The following is a 24,874-nucleotide window of genomic DNA, read 5'->3' as shown; positions in this document are numbered from 1 at the left end:
AAGTGAAGCACTTTTGTATGCCATCAAATTATATGTGTGAATATTAAGCACATCTCATTTTCTCTTTTAATAACAGCTACTATATACCAAAAATGAATGGGGCTTAGCTTGGGCTATACCACCGCCCCCAAGTGAAATAAATAATGCTCTGGATCTCAGAGGAGTAAATGTGAGTATTGAAGTGTATTTCCTTAGCAGGAGCTCCTTTCATGCTAGTCTACTATAGTGCTGGCCCCGAAAGCTCTGGATTATCCAGCAACTTCAGGTAATGTATGTCAAGGCTAATTTAAGTGAACTTGGTCCACATTACATAGGATCACCTCTATGTGTCATATAATGACCACGGAACTAATCCGATTGTTTAATGATGTTCAACCTTGTGTTGACCTAAAATGATTTTTCTAGCATTTTAAAATCTCCACCTGAATAAGTCTTTTATCAAGTCATCCACAAGGATAGCTCATAAAGATGCATCAGTGGTGGGGAACATCATTCTTTTGCCAGGTACTGTCAGGTTACTGCTAAACTCAGAGGGAACAAAAGAGACAAGGGAAGTGGGTTGCTAATATCATCATCTCTGCTAATTAAAAAAAATCTGCTTTTATTATGCCACTGCTGGGACCACAAAAATATCTTTCATATACAGTATAATCCCTGTATCCAAGGGACTGGTATCTACATTTTCATTTATTCACATCTGACAAAATATGTCATGTCTAAACATTTTCTACATCCTCCAGTATACCTCTGTGTTCTTCTTGGGTGAGAAGTCCTTGTGTTTTGCTTGTACAATAAATTAATAACAAAATATTAGCATTTTATTTCCAATGAGAATTAACACAATTTGAAAAAGAATTTGATGAATGCAGGATAATAGCTGTCATCTTCATATGCTTATACTCTTTCCTTTGTAGGCTTTGGTTGCTGTGCTGGGAGAAGCAGTGAAAATTGATTACGGGGACCATGGGAAAGTTCAGGCAGAACTCAACATCACCTTATGGAAAAATAGTACACATCTTTACGTGGGAAATTGAATATCCAGATCAGCCGGGGCCTAGGAGAAGTTGTGTGCCACTATTGAAAAGAAAAATAAAGTACCATCAGCTCTCCACATTTTCAGGTTTAACTTTTGTAGATTTAATTATTCACATATTTATTAATATGTTCTCTCTAGGAATCTCTATGTCCTCTAGGCTGACTTTATGAATAACTTCCATTGAAAGTTGGCTATAGAGCCATCCTGCAGGACCTAGAGATTCCTAGAGAGACCACTTATCTAGGAATCTCCAGTAGTAAGCAATCATAGAACCACCCTAGAAGACCTTGAGAATCCTTAAGAGGTGTTCTTTCTGCTTAAAAAATAGTATTTTCTGCTGCAGTTTTTCTACTTTTGTGGTGGTCCTGCACCCTTAGTGCTAGTGAAAGTGGAGGGCCTATTGTATTAACAAGGCATCTGTAAATATCATGAGACCTGGTTTGAAAAGCAAATATGATAAGATCATGTAATTTTTACTTTCTTTTCTAGAGTTCAGCAAGGCCTATATCCAGATAGGTCAACCTAGAATGGCATACTAAATGTTTCATGATGACACAGAATTTTAACAAAAAGATTAGCTCGCTTTGCACTTCCTCAATCTGAATATGGAAGTTAACACAAGTTTGCAGCTGGAATACTCTACAGTTCTATTGTGTACACAAATATAAGTTAGTTGATAGACACCTGTTTACACAAGAGTGAATATCTGGAAAATGTACAGAAGCATATTGTGTTTTTTCTGTGAAGAAAGAAACTTTGCTCAGCTCTTGGATAGAATGAGAGTGGCATGCAAAAAATCAAATAGTTGATGGGCTGATCTTGACAGATTTGCTCATTGTTAATTATCTTCAGCTATAAGTATTACTTTTAGGAAGAATTAATCTAATAAAATTCCAAAGCCTTTTCAAACTATGCACTTTCAAAAAGATCCTCTGGTGTGCTAAGCTTCACTCCATCACAGATAACTTATGTTATTCTATATATTCTTCTCAAGAGTAACTTTCCATGCTATGGTACTATGTAGCTATACATTTCTGGACATTAACTTCTCATAATCTTTTTTTGATGTAATTAGCATTTCTATTAATTGCCTTATTCACATTCCTGGCCTCAGGAACACAGCTGCAATGATTAAACTACTGCATGGTGGGATAAGGACTAGAACAGCATGTCTGGTCATTCTAGTAAAGTTGAACAAACCTTGTTTTAGCAAGTTCTGCAACCATGATAAAAATATCTCATGCTTCCCTTCAACATCTCATGGATTCTATTTTGGCCTTCATTTCCTCACGCTTGAACAAATAAAACCAGAACTTTTAAAAAAATCTGCAGCTGCTTCTCAGAGTGAAAGAACGCATTAAAGTGGCTGCAGGGATGCAGCTAAAAATGGCGTCACTGAAGGCAGAACCTCCACATTTAGAATGGCTTTTGGCATGGATGGTTATGTGAGTCTCTAGATGACAGGAGCCCCAGGCAGTAATCTCTTCCCAAGCAACTGTTTATGCACAGAAAGTCTGAATGAAATGGGAATACCATTTTAAATACCATCACAATGACTGGATAATGTAAATTCAGACCTTGATCAATACCACTTTCTCCATAGTGTTAAATTAGGGAGGACTTAATACTGACAAGCTCAGTCCATTACCCTATCATTTTATTATTACCCTATCATTTTATGTTGTTTGGATTATTCGCATACTGCAGTATATATTCACTTACACTTTAGAGTGCACTCCATATCCACTGTAAAAATGTGCTATGTTTTATTACTTGTTTTCTGCTCCCCAATTCTATTTTTTACTGTTATTGAGTGACTGTCACAAATTCAGCTCCTTTGAAAGTAATGGGATTAGACTGTCAGCTAGTCCTGGCAGAAATGGGTTGAGTCTGTGCTCTATGTTTGTGAGATGCTGTTTGGGAAATTTGTCTTTTTCAAACTTGCCAGAATTTTTAGCTCAGCAGCAGCAGGTTGCAGCAATAAATACTGGCAGAAGGTAAAATGTTTGGCATCCCTTCATGTTTTGTGACACAATCAAACAATGTTGGCATATTTAAACACACGAACGTGGGGGACATTTGCCAACAAAATAGATTGATTTGGGTCTAGTTCTCACTAAGATGGTAGATTTGCATCTTGGTTCTCCCATTTCAGAGTGTAGGCAGGAATACAATTCCATTATTAAAAAATGAACAGCAACACCAACAAGAAAACAACAAATATCCTGGTATTTAGAATATTAATATGCCAGGGAGAAAGCCAGACAAAGCCTCTGTCTGCCTGATATCTAGTTACAAAAGTTTGTTTTTGTATGGAGAAGGACAATTAAGAATTCAAGTCCTTATTTGCAGTATATGCAGTGATGTGGTTCTACAATCTCAGTGAGACTTATGAATTCAGATAGGATATTTGGCCCATCCTACGTCACTTGTTCTCCCTTTCAGGATGGAGCCCATTACATGACACACATGTACTTCTGGCCAGGCTCTATCCAGAAAAGGGAGAGCAAGCAGTGTATGCCACCACTGTGGCAACACGAGATCCATCCGATGTTATCTTACCAACAATGAGGGGAAACTGAGCGGTGACACTTCCCACCATAGGATGGGGGAAAAGGCAAGTTGCATGATGCAGGTTGTGAGTGACAGCTTCTCCACACACCCCGCCGAGAGCCCATGGATTCACCATGATAAATGGTGAATCTTTGTGACTTTGTGATGAGATCCATATGCTCTCATGTACCCTAACTCTTTCAGAATTCTATATTTTTCAGCTGAGGCTAGACACTTTGGATATTTTTGGATTACAGCTCCCTTGATCCTTCATCATTAGCTATGTCAGGAAGGATTGCAGGAAATTGCAGTCCAGCTACAGGCAAGCCCTAGTTACCCACCTGTGTTTTAAGTGGAGCGCTTATACAAATAGCGCTCCAAGGTGAGAGACAATTATAAAGATGTGTTGCTTCTACTCTTATGGTTGCATGGTGTGTTTCTGTGGGGATGTGTGCCAATATTTAAGTGAAAACACAATAGCAATAAACCCTCTTCTTATTAAATTGATATGAGAATGAAATGCCAGATGAAAACGCAGAGCTGGGGGAACAGGGATATTGATTAGAGTGGGATTATAACAAAATCTAAAGTCCCCCTTATTGACCAGGAAACTTATTGGGCCACCTTGTGTGAGTCTTTTCTCTGAGTCTTGATCACCTTACTGAAATGGTGGAGGAAAGAATGGGAGAGCAAGCCACACCACCCTCAGCAAACTGGATGACACAAGGCAGGTTAAGTATTACATCAGAAGGTAATGCATAATGATAATACATTAAATTTGTATAGCACTTTCTCATGTCCATAACAAATACCAGGTAAAGGCAACATCATTGGGTCTGTTTGGTAATTTTGCTACAGTCCACAGTCATCTCAATTTTTTAATTTTTTTTAAAAAAATCCAGTTCAAAATTTCTACTACTACTACTACTACTACTACTACTACTACTAAACTTTATATTCCATCACCATCTCCCTGAAAGGACTCAGGGTGCACATATAACATACAACAGGTAAAAACAGTACAAAAGTATAAAACAAGTCACATAAAATTATAACAACTACTCCTGTCAATGTAGACATAAAAGCACATTTTGAATAATGAGAAAAGTACTTCTCTACCAAATATTTTCTAGCAAATCTTTGCTATTACAGCAGGGGGTTTTTTTGGAAGGAGGGAAATTATTTTTAGCTGTGAATGAATGATGGTTTGCCTTGCTTTGAAAAACATCTCTTTATTATCCTCCAAGGGTCACAAAACTACCCCAGTTCTTATGTATCTTATGTCTTCTATGTTGCTTTCCCAGAGGGTACATGGTGTTAGTAATCTGTAAAATAATCCTATAAGGCTAATCAGTGTTGTTGTGTTACAGGTGAAGGAAAGTGGCTTGCTTAAATCTTTCAGTGAGGTTATGCACTGATGGAGAATTGAATTGGCAGGCTTCTCTCTCATAACATAATTTATGTATGTATGTATGTATTTGCAGTATTATTTATTTGCGAAGGGAACTCGGGGTGGTTCACAGTGTTGGACTCTGATCAGAATTATAATGAACATACCATGCACTATAAATATACCATGCACTATAAAGGAATATAACATACCATGCACTATAAACCTCTTTGCTTCTCAGAACCTAGTTAGAACCTGACTTCAATGGAAATGTTTACTTATGAATAACCACAAACTTCAATTAAAAAAAGATAGAAACCTTGAGATATGGCAGGAGAAGTAACTTCTGCCAAAACAACTATGAGACATGAACCTTGCTGAACTGAGTTATTGAGCGGGACATCTCATGTTTGGTGGTGATTTAGAGCTGGGCTCTCCCCCTACCTGGTCCAAATGTTTGTTTAAAGAAACCACTTTTTAAATCATATTTTTGAGACACTTGGAAATATTTCAGTGGTTAGAAAGGTAGCTGTCAAGAAATGTACCCTTTGTCCACCAGTGTCTTAGACCAGTGGTTCTCAACCTGTGGGTCCCTAGGTGTTTTGGCCTACAACTCCCAGAAATCCCAGCCAGTTTACCAGTTGTTAGTATTTCTGGGAGTTGAAGACCAAAACATCTGGGGACCCACAGGTTGAGAACCACTGTCTTAGACAGAGCTTGGAAAAAATACTTTGTGGACAGCAGCTCCCAGAATCTTCTGCTGCCATCTTGGTGATTTGGTGACATGTGGTCCAAATGTCCTCTTCCACCAAACTCTGACTTAGGAAGCATAGAAGCTACATACTAACTTTATTTTCTCAACAAAACCTAACTTCTGGCACCACAGTATCATATAGGAAAATAACTGTGCCTAGTAGAAAGATCTTTAGACCTTGCCTTATATCATCTGAGGGTATACCCTTTCTTTGAGCTAATGGGATGTCCTTGCTCATTTCCCCCCACATTTCACACCTGAAAATTGGGACAGATGTGACTAAGAGCATGGTCAGTATACAAAAAGTTTGTGAGAAAGAACACATAAGCTAGAAGAGGCTGTTTGTTTGTTTTTGCCTGAGTCTACCGGGAAGACTAGATTCTGCCTCTCCCCTTCTCTCTCCTTTGCTGATTTAATTATATTAAGACCACTTTTGCATTTTGGGTTGAATTTAGGGGAACTGAAGTGAACTGAGGATAAAGGAGGACAGTGGAAGGAAGGAAGAAACTGGAAACTGTTCTAAAAACAGCTGGAAAAGTGGGATGAGTCAGAATTAATAGGGATTGTCTCTATCAAATTGTGACAGTTAGGTAGTATGTTGTCAGCAGCGAAACCTGTGCAGGATGTTTATTTACATGATGAGCTACACCTAGGCTGTTGACTGGCCTGTATATCACTCTGTTACATCAATATCTACTAATTTGTGTGTCGAATGAATTGTACTGAATTAATTGCCAATGAAGGAAGTTATGAAGACTATGTCACAGAGGAACTGCCAGAATAATTTTATTGACTTATGATGAGACAGGATAATTCTAAAATGCTAGGATTTTTTTGGCTTAGAAAAATAATAGAAAACATTAATGGAAACATCTGGAGTGTTTTGCAAGTGCCATTTCCTATGTTTCTGATAACAGAGAGATTGACCTTTAATACTGGAGCTTTTTAGTCAAGTGAATCCCCATGGCTCCTCAACAATAAAGCAGTGGCTAAAAAGACCTTAACTGGGATTTAAATGACTGTAGCACCATCTCACTTTTGCAGAAATATTCTGAGAGCCATTGAATCCCATCCTTTACATAAATATAAAGATCCTGCTAAGTACTCTAGTGTTTATCATTTGTGTTTCTTGTCTAAGTTTCACCTGAGTTTTGTTTCACTCATATCTCTGGCAGAACTGCAAATGCTTGTGTAGCATAAACAATATCCCTTAAATCATGCCAGGTAAGTAACGAATGCTCTCTAAATTCTCAGCTCAACAGCTCCCATGAGTTAATGTGATTGAGCAATGACTTGACTCTGTATTGCTATTTGTCAGAGAAACTTTAAATAACGCACTGACAACGTTCATTCTATGATATTTCATATCAATTTCTTGAAAGCTATTTCCTTGGCACCGAATCACATGCAGGTTTTTCATCTTTACTGAATAAGCAAGTTCAGTTCAGCATTAAATTGGAGGGCTTGTAGATTCAACTTTCCTAATGCCTTTACTGTCCTCTTTACCTTTTCCTTTAGTGTTGTGAAAAGCCATTCAAGGGTGAATTATAGCCAAGTTTTTTTTAGAATAACAATGCACATGTTCTTTAATCAGGTCTGCATCCCTTCTGCTAAACTGCCCAAGCTTTAAGAATTGTGCGGATTGTTAAAGGATATGAAGAAAAGACCTGTGAAAACCTTTTTAAGGAAGAAGGGATATGTAGTTTTATTAATATAAGCATATTCATTGATTTATGAGTTTTTGTAAACAATATGTTACCTTAAGACACATTTGGAGCTATACTCTATTAGTATAGTCTTGTGTAACAGCAGAGCCCTTGAATAGTGGCAGATGGAGTGGCACAATTCCTTTACATGAAAAAGACCTTTGTTTCAATTCCTGGCTGGATTGTGAAGGAAACTTGTTTAAAGATCTGGAGAGAATAGTCATTCTCAAGAGATGAGCTGAATTGCAGAATTGGTTGGACTTCACAGTGTCCCGAATGGTCAGTGGTGAGGGATCTGGGGAAATAAAATTTAAGAACATTTGTAACCTCCCTAATGCAAAAGCACTGGTCTAGCCTATACTGATCTAAATGGATCATATTCCTCACACGGGGTAACATAGATTCCTATGACCAGAGCAGCAGCAGCATTTGCATGTTATATTCTAAGGCCAGGGGAACATTTCCTGTCACTAGCCTTTTTTAATATTCCTGAATGAGAAAGCTCTAGTGGGTTATCTAGCCGGTTTGGTGGAATAAAGGACGTTTTCCCACCAGTGTTAGAGAATGGAGGCAATTTTCAGAGTTGCTCCTTCAGAATTCTGGGAAATGTAGTTCAGGGTGGAGCCTTTGAAATTCTCAGCTAGAATGGTCCTCGGTTTCCCTAAACTACATTTCCCAGAATTCTGCCGGAACAGATCAGATGATAGCCTCCATTCTATAATGCTGGTGGGCAAATGTCCGATGTCCCACTGCACTAAATCCTACAGTTAAATCACATGACAGACAGAGTGGAGGCAAGGATGTACACAGTAGTCCCATCCAACATTCCCAACTGTTCACTCCTCACCTTTCCCTAAGTTGCATTTGCTTTATCATTATTTATATTTCTATAAAGCCATCTCATTACATTCTAGCAAATGTAAAGAAGGAACTTTCAGATCTTCCTTATCAGAGCAGGGACAGAAGGGACAGTGTGTTCCAAGTATGATGGGGATCTAAGGTTTATACACGCTGTTCTATGAAATCTTGGTATGTATTCATGATAATTATTTGTCAAGGAGCTCTAATGTTGCTGTTCAGGAGAGTGGACTGGAAACATTCAAATTACCTTTCCAAGCTACAAAGCTTAGGACTTTGTAGTATAAAACCATGGCAGTTAAAGTCACATCAAACTGTTGTAACATTACACCACAGAAACAGCTCTCATGTTTTCATTTCTGGTTGTTTCATAGCACACATTTTTGTGTGCATCTCTCTCTCTCTTTTTTTGTTAGACATCTCTCTCTCTTTTTGTTAGACATTTTTTCAGCGAATGGAGGGGTTTTAGCAGTTTAAAAAAGTTTTTGAAAAAAACCTCAATAAAAAAGTGCAAGAAACTGGTAATGTATCTTACCCCCATCCCCTATAGGGCAATTAGTAACTTTTCAAAAACAATGAATACAGTTCACTGTTAAAAGGCAACATTTTATGCATAATTTGTTGTTTTATGTAGTCATCATGGTATTAGAGTTATGGTGGCGTAATGGGTTAAACTCTTGTGCCGGCTGAACTGCTGACCTGAAGGTCGGTGGTTTAAATCTGCGAGATGAGGTTAGTCTATCAGCACCAGCTTCCCATGTGGGGATATGAGAGAAGCCTCCCACAGGATGGTAACACATCCAGGCATCCTCTGGGCAATGTCTCTGCAGATGGCCAATTTTCTCACACTCGAAGTGACTTGCAATTTCTCAAGTCGCTTCTGACATGATAAAAAATCATAGTACTTTCAAAGTGTGGCTACTAGAAAGAACAGATGCAAAGCAAAGACTTATGTAAGGTCTGCATTTTGCATAATCATATCCTTCTAGTTTTTGTCACTCTTTATTATTATTTTTATTATTTAAAACTTATATCAATACATATTTGTATTTGCTTTTTGCCTGCCAACTTGGAGACTAGGAAATGAAAATTAAAACAAAACCATTCCTTCCTCAAACAGATTGGTGGTGATCCAGTTTAATTAAGAGGGATAATCTATGCTTAGTGAAGACATAATGTGTTGAGATTTCTTTCTTTTTTGATGACTTTTCATGGGCAGGAAAAAGGTTGCAAATCCCCTTATCTGAACATAGTGGAGGATTCTGGCCCAGCTTGGACTGGCCCTGATCCAGCTTGCCTCCCTCACCCACATTTACTTGGAATAGAAAAAAGATGGTAAATTTTAAATGCAGACTATAGGTTAGACAATAGCCACATACAAGGCAGTATTGAATGACAGGTGTTGTAATCTCGAGCCAGCAGGGAGACAGCTGTGTAAAACAAAGTTAAGCTTGCATCTGAGTAAACATGGAGCTCTTCTTCCTATCTGTATTATATATGGAAGAGCAAAGCCATTTTTTTTGTTGATGGAATGACCAAACAATAGATTTGGAAATCAATTAGAAAAAAAGCAGTATGCATAACCAAAGTATAGGAAGCGCAAGTTCTTCTGGGAAAAGGAATAGCAATCTTGCTTTTTTAAACTTTTGAAGTAAGTTTGGTCCTAGAATACCTGCACTTGAGAAATGTATGCAAAAAAAGTTTTAACTTCCTTTACTGGTAAGCTTGGGAGCAAGGTGCCTGCATGTAAGGGAGAAACGCATTAAAAGAAAGTCTCTAAATAATGATTTCACTTCTTTTTTTTTTATCCCCATCAACCCTTCCTTTAAGATATGCATTGAGGCTTACTGCTAACAGCCATGTCAAAGTACAAGTAAGGGCTATTTGAGAGCGGCAAGTTCTAAAATATTCTTCATTCTTCTGAAGGAAGCTATAGTATTTCTTCTCTGCCTAAGTTTAGGAGTGAAGAAAAATAAATCATCTTAGACAGAAAACTTGTTTTAGAACACTATTGTGTGTGTCCTAAGGGATTGCTGGTATGGGCTAGGAGTAGCAGAAGGAGGCCATGTCAAAGTCAGAGCAGAGGAAAAGTGCAGCAGTGTACTTTGATTAAAACTTCCCTTTGCCTTCCAGCTCAGACAGCTGCTAAAAAGAGTTGATCACTAGGTGGGATTTCACACCATCACAACTTTTGCTTTAGGTTTTTTTTTCTTTTTACAAAAACAAGCTTTCAGTTGAGGCTGTAAGAGAAGCCATCGTGTCACTGAAGTTGAAGAGCAAAGTCTGGAACTGGCAGAAAAGATTTGTGACCTAGCCCTGCAATATGGTATCTGGGTTACATATAACAACAGTTAATCTGTTGGTGGTGCTAGCAGAGCTACGTTCTGTAGTTAAATGCTTCAGTGCTTGCTTTAAATCCCACAGATCCCAAGGTAGTTTCAGCAGCAATATCTATAATTAATTGCATGTGTAATGAAGTCCATTTGGGAGGCCTGTGATGACTCGCCTCTATGTTACCCAAAGACATTACAATACCAATAGCACTAGTAATTTTAATTAAAACTTTGAAATGTCGGCCTGTTGAAATATTCATTATTGCACTTGATTAGGTTGTTTTGTAATCTTCGGCACTTTCTTTTTATTACATATTACCATGACTTTGCAAAATGAGGCCACTTACAGCAAAGCATATATAAACTTCCAGAGCAAGTGGCCTCAGATCCCCCCTGTAGATTCTGTCATTTAAAAATATACTAAAGTCACTGGAGTATATGAAGAATAATTGTTCTAATCAAATTCTCAGTTGGTTGTATGGGACAGAAAGATTTGGAGATTCCTGACAAAGAAGGGTAGATTAATGAAAATATTTCAGCACTTGGGCAACTGACCAGATGTCCAGAATATCCGGCAACTGGATAGTGCTTTGCCATCTGGATTGATGCTTTGCTGACTTGAAGGGCTTAGAGGTCACATCAGTCAATGAGCGAAACAACAACTGAAACACCACATCATGTTAACAGGAGTTTACCCAGGCACAACTACTGTATATACACATGCATATATTGACCTCATATATAAGTTGATAGGTTTTGGGGCCACAATTATGAATTTTTGATATGACATGACTAAGTTGAGGGAAAAGCACTAATGCAATTGCCACCATTTCCCCACCCAGGTATTCAAAAAGATCAGGAGCAGCACCATGACAGAGACAGTTTGAGGCGGTCGCTACTTATTTTAGGTTCTATTGGAACAGATTAAGCTCTTACCTTTTGTGCTTCTACCTGGAGAAAGGAGTTGTTCTTTAAAAAAAAAGAGAGTTAAGAAGTCACATTGACTTGTGGATGAATGGACTCATTTTTTTCAGATTGATCTTAATCTTTATAATTTCATATGTAAAGACCAAGAACTAATTGCAGTCAGTAGTCCAACATGATCAGATCTATTTAGCAAAAAAAAAAATCTTGGCAAATCAATATTTGTATAAGTTCCATGGAAGTATTTGGTATTTGGTGTTGTTGTTTCTGTCATACTGACTTTGAATTATGATGGCATTATGATGACAGACCTTCAGAGCCTTCATTGTCTACTTTAAAGTTATGTAAGTCATCTGTGGTTATTATTTTTGTTTTCATAATATTCACCTGTAAACCTACTTTTGCACTTTCCTCCTTAACTTTCTTCAGTAATCATTTCAGGTCTGCTTTACTTACTTAGGTGATCCCTCATTGTTTGAGTAGGATTGTCTTCCAAGATCAGTGTACTGGTGATGGGTCTGTAGGTGACTGTGGAGCCCTATTCTTGATCTGCATCTTCTCCCAAAGTGAGGGCATTGGTTTCCAGGTGGAAGGCAGTCCCGGTCAGGGTTGGCTTGACATGCCTTCCTCTTGGCACGTTTCTCTCTTTCGCCCTCCATTCGTGCCTCTTCAAATTCTACAGCACTGCTGGTCACAGCTGACCTCCAGCTGGAGCGCTCAAGGGCCAGGGCTTCTGAGTTCTCAGTGTCTATGCCAGAGTTTTTAAGGTTGGCTTTGAGCCTATCCTTAAATCTCTTTTCCTGTCCTCCAACTTTCCGTTTTCCAGTCTTGAGTTCAGAGAAGAGCAACTGCTTTGGGAGACTGTGGTCGGGCATCTGGACAACATGGACGGTCCAGCGGAGTTGATGGTGGAGGACCATTGCTTCGATGCTGGTGGTCTTTGATTCTTCCACCACGCTGACATTTGTCCACTTGTCTTCCCAAAAGATTTGCAGGATTTTTCGGAGGCAACGCTGATGGAATTGTTCTAGGAGTTGCATGTGATGTCTGTAGATAGTCCACATCTTGCAGGCGTATAGAAGGGTTGGGCTTCTGTCGCTTCTGCAGTTTCTCAAGTCGCTCCTGACACGACAAAAACAAACAAACAAACAAACAAAAAACAGGGTTGGGAGGACTCTAACTTTATAAACAAGCACCTTGGTATCCCTACGGATGTCCTGGTCCTCACTCTCTGCTTCATTTGGAAAAATGCTGCACTCGCAGACTTCAGGTGGTGTTGTATTTCAGTGTCAATGTTGACTTTTGTGGAGAGGTGGCTGCCAAGGTAGCAGAAATGGTCAACATTTTCTAATGTTACACCATTAAGCTGTATTTCTGGCATTGGAGAGGGATTGGCTGGTGACTGCTCGAAGAGAACTTTGGTTTTCTCGATTTATAGTGACAGGTTGAATGTCTCGTATGCTTCTGCAAAGGTGTTTAGAGTGGCTTGTAGGTCTTCTTCTGAATGCGCACATATTATGTTGTCATCAGCATATTGAAGTTCTATAACAGATGTTGTATCCTTAATTTTGACTTTCAGTCTGCTGAGGTTAAATAGCTTGCCATCTGTCTGATAGATGATTTCCACTCTGGTGGGAAGCTTCCCATCAACAAGGTGAAGTATTATACCCATGAAGATGGTCTGCTAGTTGTGTGGTGTTATCTGAATATCTTAAATTGCTGGTTTTACTTCCTTCAAATTTCTTGTCTTGTTTCTTTGTATGCAAGTTAAACAAATAGGGTGATAAAGGTCATGCTTGTCTGACCTCCTTGCCAATTAGAAAACATGTAGTTTTTCTGTGTAGTGTCCTGATGGTATTGCCCTGAATATAGGTTACACCTCAGTGTAATCAGATATTCTGGAAAATTATTTATTTATTTATTTATTTCCAGCATTTCTACCCCATCCTTCTCAATCCCCTGGGCGGGCGGGCGGGGACTCAGGACGGCTTACACTTGGCAACAATTGGATGCCACAACAAATAAATACAACAATATAACAACAATTTAAAACAATAGATAGTACATTAAATTAAAAACAATTACAAGCATTATTGTCAACCATATTGCCCTTCCCGTTCAATTCCGCATCTAAAATGCTGTTATGCCTGCTGTCCAAAAGCTTGGTCCCAGAACCATGATTTCAATTTCTTCTTGAAAGCCAGGAGGGATGAAGCCAACCTAATCTCACTGGGAAGTGAGTTCCATAGGTGGGGGGCCATCACTGAGAAGGTCCTGTCTCTCATCCCCACCATATGCATTTGTGAGGCTGGTGGGACCAAGAGGAAGGCCTCCCTGGATGATCTTAAACTGCGAGCCGGAATGTAGAGGGAGATACCTTTGGATAAGTAAGCTGGGCTGGAACCGTATAGGGCTTTATAGCGATCCATAGTTTTTCATGATTTCTACAATAAAAAGATTTGCTATAATTTATAAAGAACAGACTCATTTTCTTTTCAAATTCTTTGGTGTACTCCATTATCCAATGTATATTTGCTCTATGATTCCTTGAGCACAAGATTTTCTTAAGAGCAAGCCTTGCTGCACTTTAGGTTGATCGGTTAACTTGGCATGTTTGATTTCCTCCAATACAAGTATCATTTCTGGAAAGTTGTGATTGTTTACTTCAGTATAGATATGCATTTTATCAGAGACCACATCTTGACATTTTCTTTATTTATATAAAGATTTTATAACATAAAATAAAACTGAACACAGATTTTTAAAAAATAGGATAAGCAACATTAGTAAAGTAAGGGATTTCCTGGACATTAAGTCTAGTCGAGTCTGACTCTGTGGAGGTGGTGATACTCATCTCAATTTTTAAGCCAAAGAGCTGGCATTGTCCGTAGAAACCTCCAAGGTCATGTGGCCAGCATGACTGCATAAAGCACTATTAATGTCCTGCAGAAGTGTTACCTATTGATGTACTCACATATGCATATTTTTGAACTGCTAGGTTGGCAGAAGCTGGGGCTAATAGCAGATGCTCACCCTGTTCCCCGGATTTGAACCGCCAACCTTTTGGTCAGCAAGTTCAGCAGCTCAGTGGTTCAACCCGCTGCGCCACCAGGGGGCCCAACTTGACACACATATTTTCATTAAAGTATCATAGCCCAGGGGGACAGGTCATGTGGAGCTTTCCAGGTAACAAAACTCTGATTTTCTCTATTTGTTGAGTCTTCATACTGTATAAGTTTTTGTTATAAAATCCTATCTTGTCTAAAATATCTAAGGCTAAGCAGATCTCATTTCTTGATAGTCTCCAAATAATTAATATACTTCCTTCTGTCATGCAGGAAAGATGTGGGTGCAGGAAAATTTAGATTCTTTGGGAATCCTGATCATTAGGACCTTGGCTTTATGATTAACCAGGTAATTACACCTTGTATTTGCTGGAATTTTACTGACTAAGCTTTTTGCTTTTTATGTATATTTGATGTTTATACATTTTGATTCTGTCCTATGTTTTCCCTCCATATTTATGTTTATGTCACAGTTATCAACTAGTGAGGATTGTATCCATTGGGTTTAGTGGAACGACACTTTACCTTGACATGATTTACCAGCTGTCTGATCTCGTATTTCTCTTTAGTTTACCTGTAGGACTCTCATCTCAAAGCTTCTTTGAAGTGCTTGTAGAATACATTTTAGATGTCCCAGCTATTAAGTCCACAGTTAGTATTTTATTTGTTTATTTATTAAATTTATAATCTTGCTTTTTCTAACCATGGAATTAAAATAATTAAACCATTTGAGGCATCTCTTTAATGCTAATATTTTGTTATGTATCCTTCCAAATGTTTAACTAGAAAACATTAAGCATTTTCAAATGACAAACTACTTCAAGAAGACTCCTTGTGGCTAAAAATTAATTTGATCAAGGTCTCAGCGGAATTTCTTTTGTGTGACAAGATATAAAGTTGGAACACATGATGTGCTAGAGTAACTGATAACAAAATCCTTATTCAAATAACAACACAAAAAGACTTTTAGATATTAAATTGCATCTTGCTATGTACTTTTAGCATTACATATTTAATGTATGTGAAAAACATGACTTCTTGAAAAGAAGGTGAAATACTGAATAAAACAAAAATGGACAATGAATTTTGAATTATTTTTAAATCTATATCCAATGGGCAGCTGTGTATTAAACAAAGGTGTAGCAGTGATTTGAACTAAGGTAGAACTTCATTAGCTGCATTCAATAAAAAGAGCAATTTAGCCAGGCTAGAGTGACAGAATAAGAGATACTTTCAGTTTAATATGCCACAGTATTTTCTCATCAAGAATCTCTAAGCTAGCGCAGCTCATAAGTAGCAAGCTTGTCACATCTGTCATTTACTTTTAAAAGGATTGTTATAATCTTAAAATTCCTGCCATGAAGTCGCCTACAAAATGTACTTGTGCAGGGAGCATGAACATGTGTCTCTTGACATCAGCAACCAAAAGATACCTCGATTCCTATAATGGGGAAGAGATCAAAATACCCCAGCAGGGTTATATCTTTGTTAGGACTAGCTAAAATGTTGCAAATTGTGAGCAAAGTTCTTCAGAACTTCAGGTTAAGAAAGAGAAAAGTAGGTCACTTCTATTACCAAAGTTCTTTCTCCTCTCCAAAACTTCAAAATTTTGAACTATTCCTGAGTAGGGAAATAAGTCTTCATATAGTCCATTGTCATGAATAAGTCTTTTTATCTTGTTGCAAGAAAACTTTTGAAAACTGCAGATTCTTAAAGATTATTTTCAGTACAGAACTAGTTTTGTGAAAAAAATGTACACGTGTTTTTCTTTTTGCACAGAAAACATTTTTCCACAGAAAATAAGCTTCTTAAACAATAAAATAGCATATTCTTCACTGAAATATTATTTTCGGCAGGAAAATGGCACTTCTGTGCAATTTCACATGCATTTTAAAAGTATCAAGCTGCTAAAATCCTTGTCTGTCTAGGTTTCTCCTCATTATGGTTTCCTGACACTCAAGAAACCTATTTTGTACACATTTTTCAGTACTTCTGAATATTATTTGCATTTATATTTCCGAGCTAGGGAAGTCTATGCACATAGATCTATCTGAGTCTGGGAAACCATGTGAATTTAAGGTTTAAGCTCCTGTGGGACTCTAAGCAGAGAGGATATTTAAGGGCTTTCCCTTAAGACATCCATGAAGAACATATGGTTGTTAGAGAGGTGACCAAAGGAAGCTATGGGATTTCAGGGGCATGTTTAGTCATGCCATGTTGCTTCCCCTTTCTTCTTCATCAGAATGACATTCAACTGATATAGTACCATCATGGCTGGTCCAATATATTTTTCGGCCTATTGTGTAAACAGCAAATAGTGTCCACTTAAAGCATGATTCGTTATTTTAGAACATGAGGCTAAAAATAGGGGCCTCTGAGGAGAGGGTAGGCGTCCTGGCTGCATCTCCCCCACACTGGTGAGAAAGCAAGCCAGGAAAGGAGGCTTTAAGAACTTCTGTCCCCCAGCTACACCTTGCTATCAGCCTGCCTGCAAGAACAGGAGAGGGTCGGCGTCCTGGCTGCATCTCCCCCACACTGGTGAGAAAGCAAGCCAGGAAAGGAGGCTTTAAGAACTTCTGTCTCCCAGCTACACCTTGCTATTAGCCTGCCTGCAAGAACAGGAGAGGGTCGGCGTCCTGGCTGCATCTCCCCCACACTGGTGAGAAAGCAAGCCAGGAAAGGAGGCTTTAAGAACTTCTGTCTCCCAGCTGCACCTTGCTATCAGCCTGCCTTTCTAGGCTCTACTCGTGATGTTGGCCTATGTTGTTGCTCCCTGGAGAACTATTGTGTAGCTGCTTTTTGTGAACACACTGTGTAGAGCTACTCCATTAGGCTCGGAGCAGCCTGCTTGATCTCTATCTGTGAAGCTGCGTTTCTGGTCTGTGAAGCTGTCTATTGATACCCGTTTGTGAAGCGACCCCTAACTGTGAAGCTGCGCCTTAATCTTTGTCAATATCTGTTAATAGCTGTATCCAGCCGTCAGCCATCAGCTGACACCATACATCCTCGGCTTGCCAAGGGTCAGTCGTCCTTCCTCCATCCAATAGGAAACCTCTGCGGCTAGGGAATTAGATCTATCTGACTCACTTATTGTTTTCAGTATTATCTCTGCGTTTTTAAATTGGTAGTGGATTTAATAGGGTGTAGTGTAATTGTAGACTGGGGTGGATCTGATTCATCTAACTATTGGAAGTTTACCAACAGCTGCAGGCTGCCTGAAGGCCATTAGTAGTGGCTAGTACCTCCCAAACTACCTTGTTTTTACAATTTGCACCTCCACTGCCCTTACCCTTTTTGGTTGCGGACTCAATACTGTTAATTGCCGAACTCTTGCCAATGTTATTGTACTGTAAATGAAGGCCTTGGTAATCCTACTCCTCCTCATGTTTCAGCGACGGACAACGGACTAGCACTTTAATTAACGGAGGAACTCCTGTGGACTGCTAATTGCAATGTTATGTGTGGACCGTCGTGTTAAGCTTGCATTTGCACTTTATATCACGCACTTTATAATCTTCTCCAGTAACGGTCAAATGGCCGGGGAAAATTGGAGATGGTTCTATGAATCAGAGGAGTGGAACTATAAGAACAATGAAATTGATAGTTTGCCATCGGGCTGGGTTAATGATATGCTATATAACAGTGCAATACTAGAGTGTCATGATGTAGAGAAAGGGGGAGGTAGGGAGGGGGAGAGTTCCAGTCCGCAGGGGGCCCCCATAGAAGTTATGATGGGGAGGAGGAAATACGGGAAAGGGAGAGATAAAAAACTAATTCGGCCAATTCGTGAACAAACGCTGAGGAAAATTCCAAAATGTGCTCCTGACTTGGTAAACATGGGTTCCAAGGTAGACGGTCCTCCGGGATTGAAGGTGGTGCTGTTGAACGCCAGATCTGTCAATGGGAAAACATCAACCATCCAGGATTTGATACTGGAGGAAAAGGCAGATCTGGCGTGCATCACGGAGACCTGGTTGGACGAGGCTGGAGGGGTGAATCTCACCCAGCTTTGCCCACCAGGTTATGCTGTGCAGCACCAACCGAGATCCGGGGGGCGGGGAGGCGGAGTTGCAATAGTCTATAAAGATTCCATCTCCTTGATCAGAGGCCCAGCCTTACAGTCGACCTTGTTTGAATGTGTCCACCTGAGGCTAGGGGACCGGGACAGAATAGGGCTGTTGTTGGTGTACCGACCACCCCGCTGCACCTCAACAGCCCTACCTGAGCTTGCAGAGTTGGTCTCAGGCCTGACACTGGAGTCCCAGCGGCTTGTGGTGCTGGGGGACTTCAATGTACATGCGGAGTCCACTCTTTCAGGAGCGGCTCAGGACTTCATGGCCACCATGGCAACTTTGGGGCTGTCCCAACTAGTATCTGGCCCTACCCACGGTGCTGGACACACACTTGACCTGGTCTTCTGTCAGGGCTGGGAAGAAGGTGGCGGTGTGGAGGAGCTGTCAATCTCTCCTTTGCCATGGACTGACCACCATCTGATCAGGTTTAGACTTGTTGCAACATCTAACCTCCGTAGGGGTGGTGGACCCATTAAGATGGTCTGCCCCAGGAGGCTTATGGATCCAGAAGGATTCCTGATGGCTCTTGGGGATGTTTCCGCTGCCTTGGATGGTGATTCTGTTGATGCCCTGGTCACTCACTGGAATAGGGAGCTGACTAGGGCAATAGACACGATTGCTCCGGAGCGCCCTCTCTTAAGTCGCCGAGCGAAACCTGCCCCTTGGTTCAACGAGGAACTGGTGGAGCTAAAGCGAACAAAGAGATGGCTAGAGAGCGTGTGGAGGAAAGAGCCCAGCGAGCCAAACCGAACACGTCTACGCCTTTATCTAAGGGCGTATGGCGCAGCAATAGAGGCCCCGCAAAATGCTTTCTATTCGGCCAATATTGCGTCCGCAAGGAACCGTCCGGCAGAACTGTTTCGAGTAGTCAGAGGGTTGTTGAACCCCACCTCGAGTGGGTCCCCTGATGACTCGGCAGCGCGCTGTGAAGCATTTGCTCAGTACTTTGCGGACAAAGTCGCTTTGATCCGCGCGGACTTTGACACCACATTAACTGCGGTCTCTGAGGATGTAACTCAAGCATCTGCTTGTCCAGTTTTGTTGGATTCGTTTCAATCTGTTCAACTCGACGAGGTCATCAGGGTTCTGGGAGAGGCAAGACCTACCACATGCATCCTAGACCCCTGCCCTTCCTGGCTGGTAAAAGAAGCCAGAGGGGGTTTGGCAGAGTGGGTAAAGGTGGTGGTTAATGCCTCCCTTCGGGAAGGCAAGATTCCAGCCAGCCTAAAACAAGCTGTAATTAAACCGCTGTTGAAAAAACCATCACTAGACCCCACTCAATTCGTCAACTTTCGGCCAGTTTCCAATCTCCCCTACTTGGGCAAAGTCCTGGAACGTGTGGTGGTCTCGCAACTCCGGGAATTCCTGGTGGACACGGACTATCTAGATCCGGCACAGTCTGGCTTTAGGCCGGGACATGGTACTGAGACAGCCTTGGTCGCCTTAGTTGATGATCTGCGCCGGGAACTGGACAGGGGGAGTGTGTCCCTGTTGGTTCTACTGGACCTCTCTTCGGCCTTCGATACCGTCGACCACGGTATCCTTCTGGGACGCCTCGCGGGAATGGGTCTTGGGGTTACTGCCTTGCAGTGGCTCCGGTCCTTTCTCGAGGGTCGCTCCCAGAAGGTGTCACTAGGGGACTCCTGCTCGACTCCTCGGCCATTGCACTGTGGAGTCCCGCAGGGCTCAATACTGTCCCCTATGTTGTTTAACATTTACATGAAGCCATTGGGAGAGATCATCCGGAGTTTTGTCATCTGTACGCAGATGATGTCCAACTCTATCACTCTTTTCCACCTACCACTAAGGAGGCTGTTCAGGTCATGAACCGGTGCTTGGCCGCTGTCTCGGACTGGATGAGGGACAACAGATTGAAACTAAATCCAGACAAGACAGAGGTACTCCTGGTCAGTCGTAAGACCGAACAGGGTACGGGGTTACAGCCTGTGCTAGACGGGGTCACACTCCCCCTAAAAGCTCAGGTATGCAGTCTGGGAGTTCTCCTGGATTCATCGCTGAGCCTGGAACCCCAGGTCTCAGCGGTGGTCAGGGGAGCTTTCGCACAATTAAAACTTGTGCGCCAGCTGCGTCCGTACCTTGGGAGGGCTGACTTGGCCACGGTAGTACACGCTTTGGTTACATCCCGCTTAGACTACTGCAACGCTCTCTACGTGGGGTTGCCTTTGAAGACTGCCCGGAAGCTGCAGCAAGTCCAACGCGCGGCAGCCGGATTACTAACGGGGGCTGGGTACAGGGAGCACACCACTCCGCTGTTACGCCAGCTCCACTGGCTGCCAATTAGCTTCCGAGCACAATTCAAAGTGCTGGTGTTGACCTATAAAGCCCTAAACGACTCCGGCCCTGTTTACCTCTCCGAACGTATTCTCCCCTACGAACCATCAAGATTACTAAGGTCATCTAGAGAGGCCCTGCTCTCGGTCCCACCAGCCTCGCAAGCGCGCCTGGTGGGGACGAGGGACAGGGCCTTCTCGGTGGTGGCCCCGCGACTCTGGAACTCTCTCCCTCTGGAGGTCAGAACCGCCCCATCCATCCTAACATTTAGGAAACGGGTGAAGACGTGGCTGTGGAGTCAGGCCTTTGAGGAATGAGACAACACCATAGGACTCTGGGTGGAAGTTGATGTAGATCCACCTTAATAGGACGACTGACCACTGTAGTTTTATATTTAGTGTATTTTAAAGTTAATGTGTAATTTGTGATATATGATTTTTTAATGAATGTATATGTTTTTATGGCTGTAAACCGGGCTGAGTCTCTCAACGAGGTTGAGAAGCTCGGTATACAAAACTGTGAAATAATAATAATAAATAATAAAAATCCCAGAAGCGTCTCCTCTGCTCTCTAGTAGCAAAAATACCATTATAACAAATTAAATAATAGAGAACTCAACAGCCTTTCATGTCACCCACAATCTATTGCCCATAGGAATTGCCTTACTCTGTCTAGTACTATGGCCAACTCTGGGAATCATGCCACAATTTTTGTGAAGAATGAATATACCAAGGCATTTGTAGTAACCTCTGATCTTCCTTCACTCCTTCTGAATTGCCTAAATGTATAATTTCTGAGCAACATTCTAACAGACTCTTTAACTGTTGTGATCATTCAGCTCATAAATGATGTAAGGCCGTCCTCCTACAGGTGCTTTTTAAGTGGTTCCATCAGACAGCCAATACAGATTATTAAATTCAGGCGGCTAGTGCTTTAAGTGTCTGACCTATTTTCCACTTTTGATAAGCTGTTTCCCAGTGTATCACTTAAGCAGAATTTTTTTATCCTTGAAAGGACAGAACAAATGGGCTTTTATTGTGTTCGGTACTTTAATAATACCAGGCTGTCAGGTAGGACGTTATCCATGTGTAAACTAAATAGATGAGCAAAACCATAGTACCTGTACCTGCATTTACAATACCAAGACTAACAGGCCCAGCATTCTGAATAGTCTGATTCAACTTTTCAGTTTCCTCTGATTTATCAAGAGCACAGATTTTTCTTTTAATATCCTAAAAGGATTTCCATTTAATTGGATTATCTTATTATTTACAAAAAGAATATATAACATTCCCCACCACACGGTGGAATATGAGATGCTGCACTGCTAGTTAGCCAAGACGCATCTCCTTAATTCTTTTGTCCTTACATGCAAATTGTTATTCCCTTGCATTGAAAAAAATATTGTAGTTTTTTTTTCCAGCCATAGGAAAAATTGAATGTTTGTCTGCAGTATTCTCCTCCTATCTGGACATTCTGATGTGTTGTAAAGGAATTATTCTGTGGAGAAATACATTTTTGTGTACACAAAAATGGGGTTTCTGTGCAAAGAACAGTTTCCCTGTTCTTTTTACAAAAAGTCATATGCATTTCTGTCCAGAATAATTCCTCTGCAATTCTTTGAGATGTTTGAATTCCATGATAAACTAGTAAAGTCTCACTGCTCTAATATTCTTCCCAGTGAGGTTTCCTGTTGGAAAATCAATTTTTCAACCTCAGTTTTAGAAATTGTGGATGTTCTATTTTTATTAAATAATATATATGACACTCAGAAGAAAGTTCCTCTTAGTTCTTCAAAGAGTTGGTCAAGTGCAGCCTTCTGGACATTGCTGATCTCCACCTTTCATTAAACCTAGGGGTCACTGGGTAAGACAGGAAATTTTGTGGCACTTCAGCATTGCTGAAAATGTCATAACTATTTCACTCTCTTTTTAAAAAAAATAATTTTATTGAATTTTCAAGTATAAAACAGACAAAACATTTAACATTCAACATACAATCACTACAGAAGGGGGGGTTATGGGGGGGGGGTAAAAGGATGGGGGGGATGTAAGGTCCAGCTGTGTTACCTGGATTTCCTAAACATGTATGCTAATGTTTACATGTCTGACGACTTAGTGACGTCCTGATACAACTGTCCATTTTTCATCCCTACACGAACATTCCACACACATTCAGACAATACATATGATATTAAAAAGTGACTTCCATTCTATTTCCACCCAGGCCGTTAGTCTGTATCCCCTACTCTCCCCACCGGGAGAACTAGATTAAATTTTGGACCCTAGCTTCTTTGTATCTTATGTTCTCTTCCTCTCTCCTCGTTAGATTAATTTATTTTATGTTATTTTTATCTTCCCACTCTTTTTCCCTTTTCATACTCCTCCACACAGGACCAATCCATTTGACTCATTGGTCTTCCCGAACTGTTCCTCAGGAGGAAAGTCAGTTTATCCATATCCCTTATGTCCAATAATTTGTCTTGCCATTGCTCACAGGTAGGGGTGAACTCTTCTTTCCAATATTTTGCAAAAGTTATCCGTGCGGCAGTTGTTATATATGTGAAGAGCACCTCTTCGTTATTATTTAGGTTTAACTCTTTGTCTGTGAGGCCCAGTAGGAAATATTTAGGGTTTCGTGGAATCTTTCTTTTTAGAATTTTTTGGGTTTCTTCTGTATGATCCACCAGTACTTTGTAGTTTCCGGACAGGTCCACCACATGTGGTAGTAGCTCCCCGTTTGTTTTTTTACATTTCCAGCATGTTTTTGAATACGTTCTATACATTAAGCTCAATTTTTGGGGGGTCATGTGCCATCTGTGGAAGGTCTTCAACCAATTTTCCTTAAGGGCCACCGAATACGTAAACTTTAATTTTCTTCTCCATACCTGCTGCCACTCCTGGATTCCTATCTGTTGTCCTATGTTTTTTGCCCATACCACCATACAGTTTTTTATTTCCTCCGTTTCCGTTTCCCAGATTAACAGCTGGTTGTATATTTTTGTTATGGTTTTTCTTTCCATTTTTGTTATTTTGTCCCAGGTTGTTTCTTTATCTTCGAATCCTAGTTTCTCATCCTGTGAAGATTTCTTTAATCTGTAAGTATTGTAGCCACGTGAGGTTTTTATATTTTTGGCTTAACTCCTCTTGAGGTTTCAGTTTCCAGATGTTACTGTTTTTGCTTCTTTCTAGCAGGTCTTTATAGGTTGGCCAGCATTGCCATCCCAGAAGCCTTCTTTGTTTGGCCTCAATTGGAGAGATCCAAAGAGGGGTCCTTGTGTAAAAGTACCTTTTGTATTTGTCCCAAACTTTAATCAAACTAGATCTAACAAAGTGATTTCCAAAGTCTTTTTTGATCTTTGTCCTGCCGTACCATACATATGAATGCCATCCCACTCTCAAATTGAAACCTTCCAAGGTCAGTATTTTTTCATTCTTTAGCGTTGTCCATTCCTTAATCCAATTTAGCACACAAGCCTCCGCATAGGACTTCAAATTTGGGAGGCCAACCCCCCCCCCTTTCTATTTTATCAATCATAATTTTGTGCTTTATTCTAGGTTTCCTCCCGTTCCAGATAAACTTGGCGAGGTCCCTGTTCCATTGGTCAAAAACCTTGGCATTCCTTATAATGGGTAGGTTTTGAAATAAATAAAGCATTCTGGGCAGGATGTTCATTTTGATCAGAGCAATCTTTCCCATGAGGGAGAGCTTTAAAAATTTCCAGTTGTTTAGATCTTTCTTCACCTTTGTCCAAAGTCCTTCATAATTATTCTTAAATAGTTGGGCATTTTTTGCCGTTATCCATATTCCTAGGTACTTAATCTTCGGGCTAATTTTGAAACCCGTCCTCTTTTCCAGTTCTTCTTGTTTCGTTTTGGACATGTTCTTAG

At 40.5% G+C, this 24,874-nt stretch overlaps 1 long non-coding RNA gene across 1 annotated transcript; it reads right to left on the bottom strand.

Moving 5' to 3' along the window:
• Positions 1-584: 584 nt before the first annotated feature.
• LOC137096629 (uncharacterized) lies at positions 585-7,811 on the bottom strand. Its single transcript, XR_010909560.1, has 2 exons — positions 7,493-7,811; positions 585-1,074 (listed from the first exon to the last, which is right to left on the bottom strand). It is a non-coding gene; the product is annotated as an uncharacterized lncRNA (long non-coding RNA).
• Between the last annotated feature and the right edge of the window lie 17,063 nt (positions 7,812-24,874).

The sequence above is a fragment of the Anolis sagrei genome, chromosome 3, assembly GCF_037176765.1.
Source record: "Anolis sagrei isolate rAnoSag1 chromosome 3, rAnoSag1.mat, whole genome shotgun sequence".
Classification (NCBI taxonomy): Eukaryota; Metazoa; Chordata; class Lepidosauria; order Squamata; family Dactyloidae; genus Anolis; species Anolis sagrei.
The sequence above is the reverse complement of the archived record's forward strand: the minus strand, read 5'-3'. Positions and strand labels throughout refer to the sequence as shown.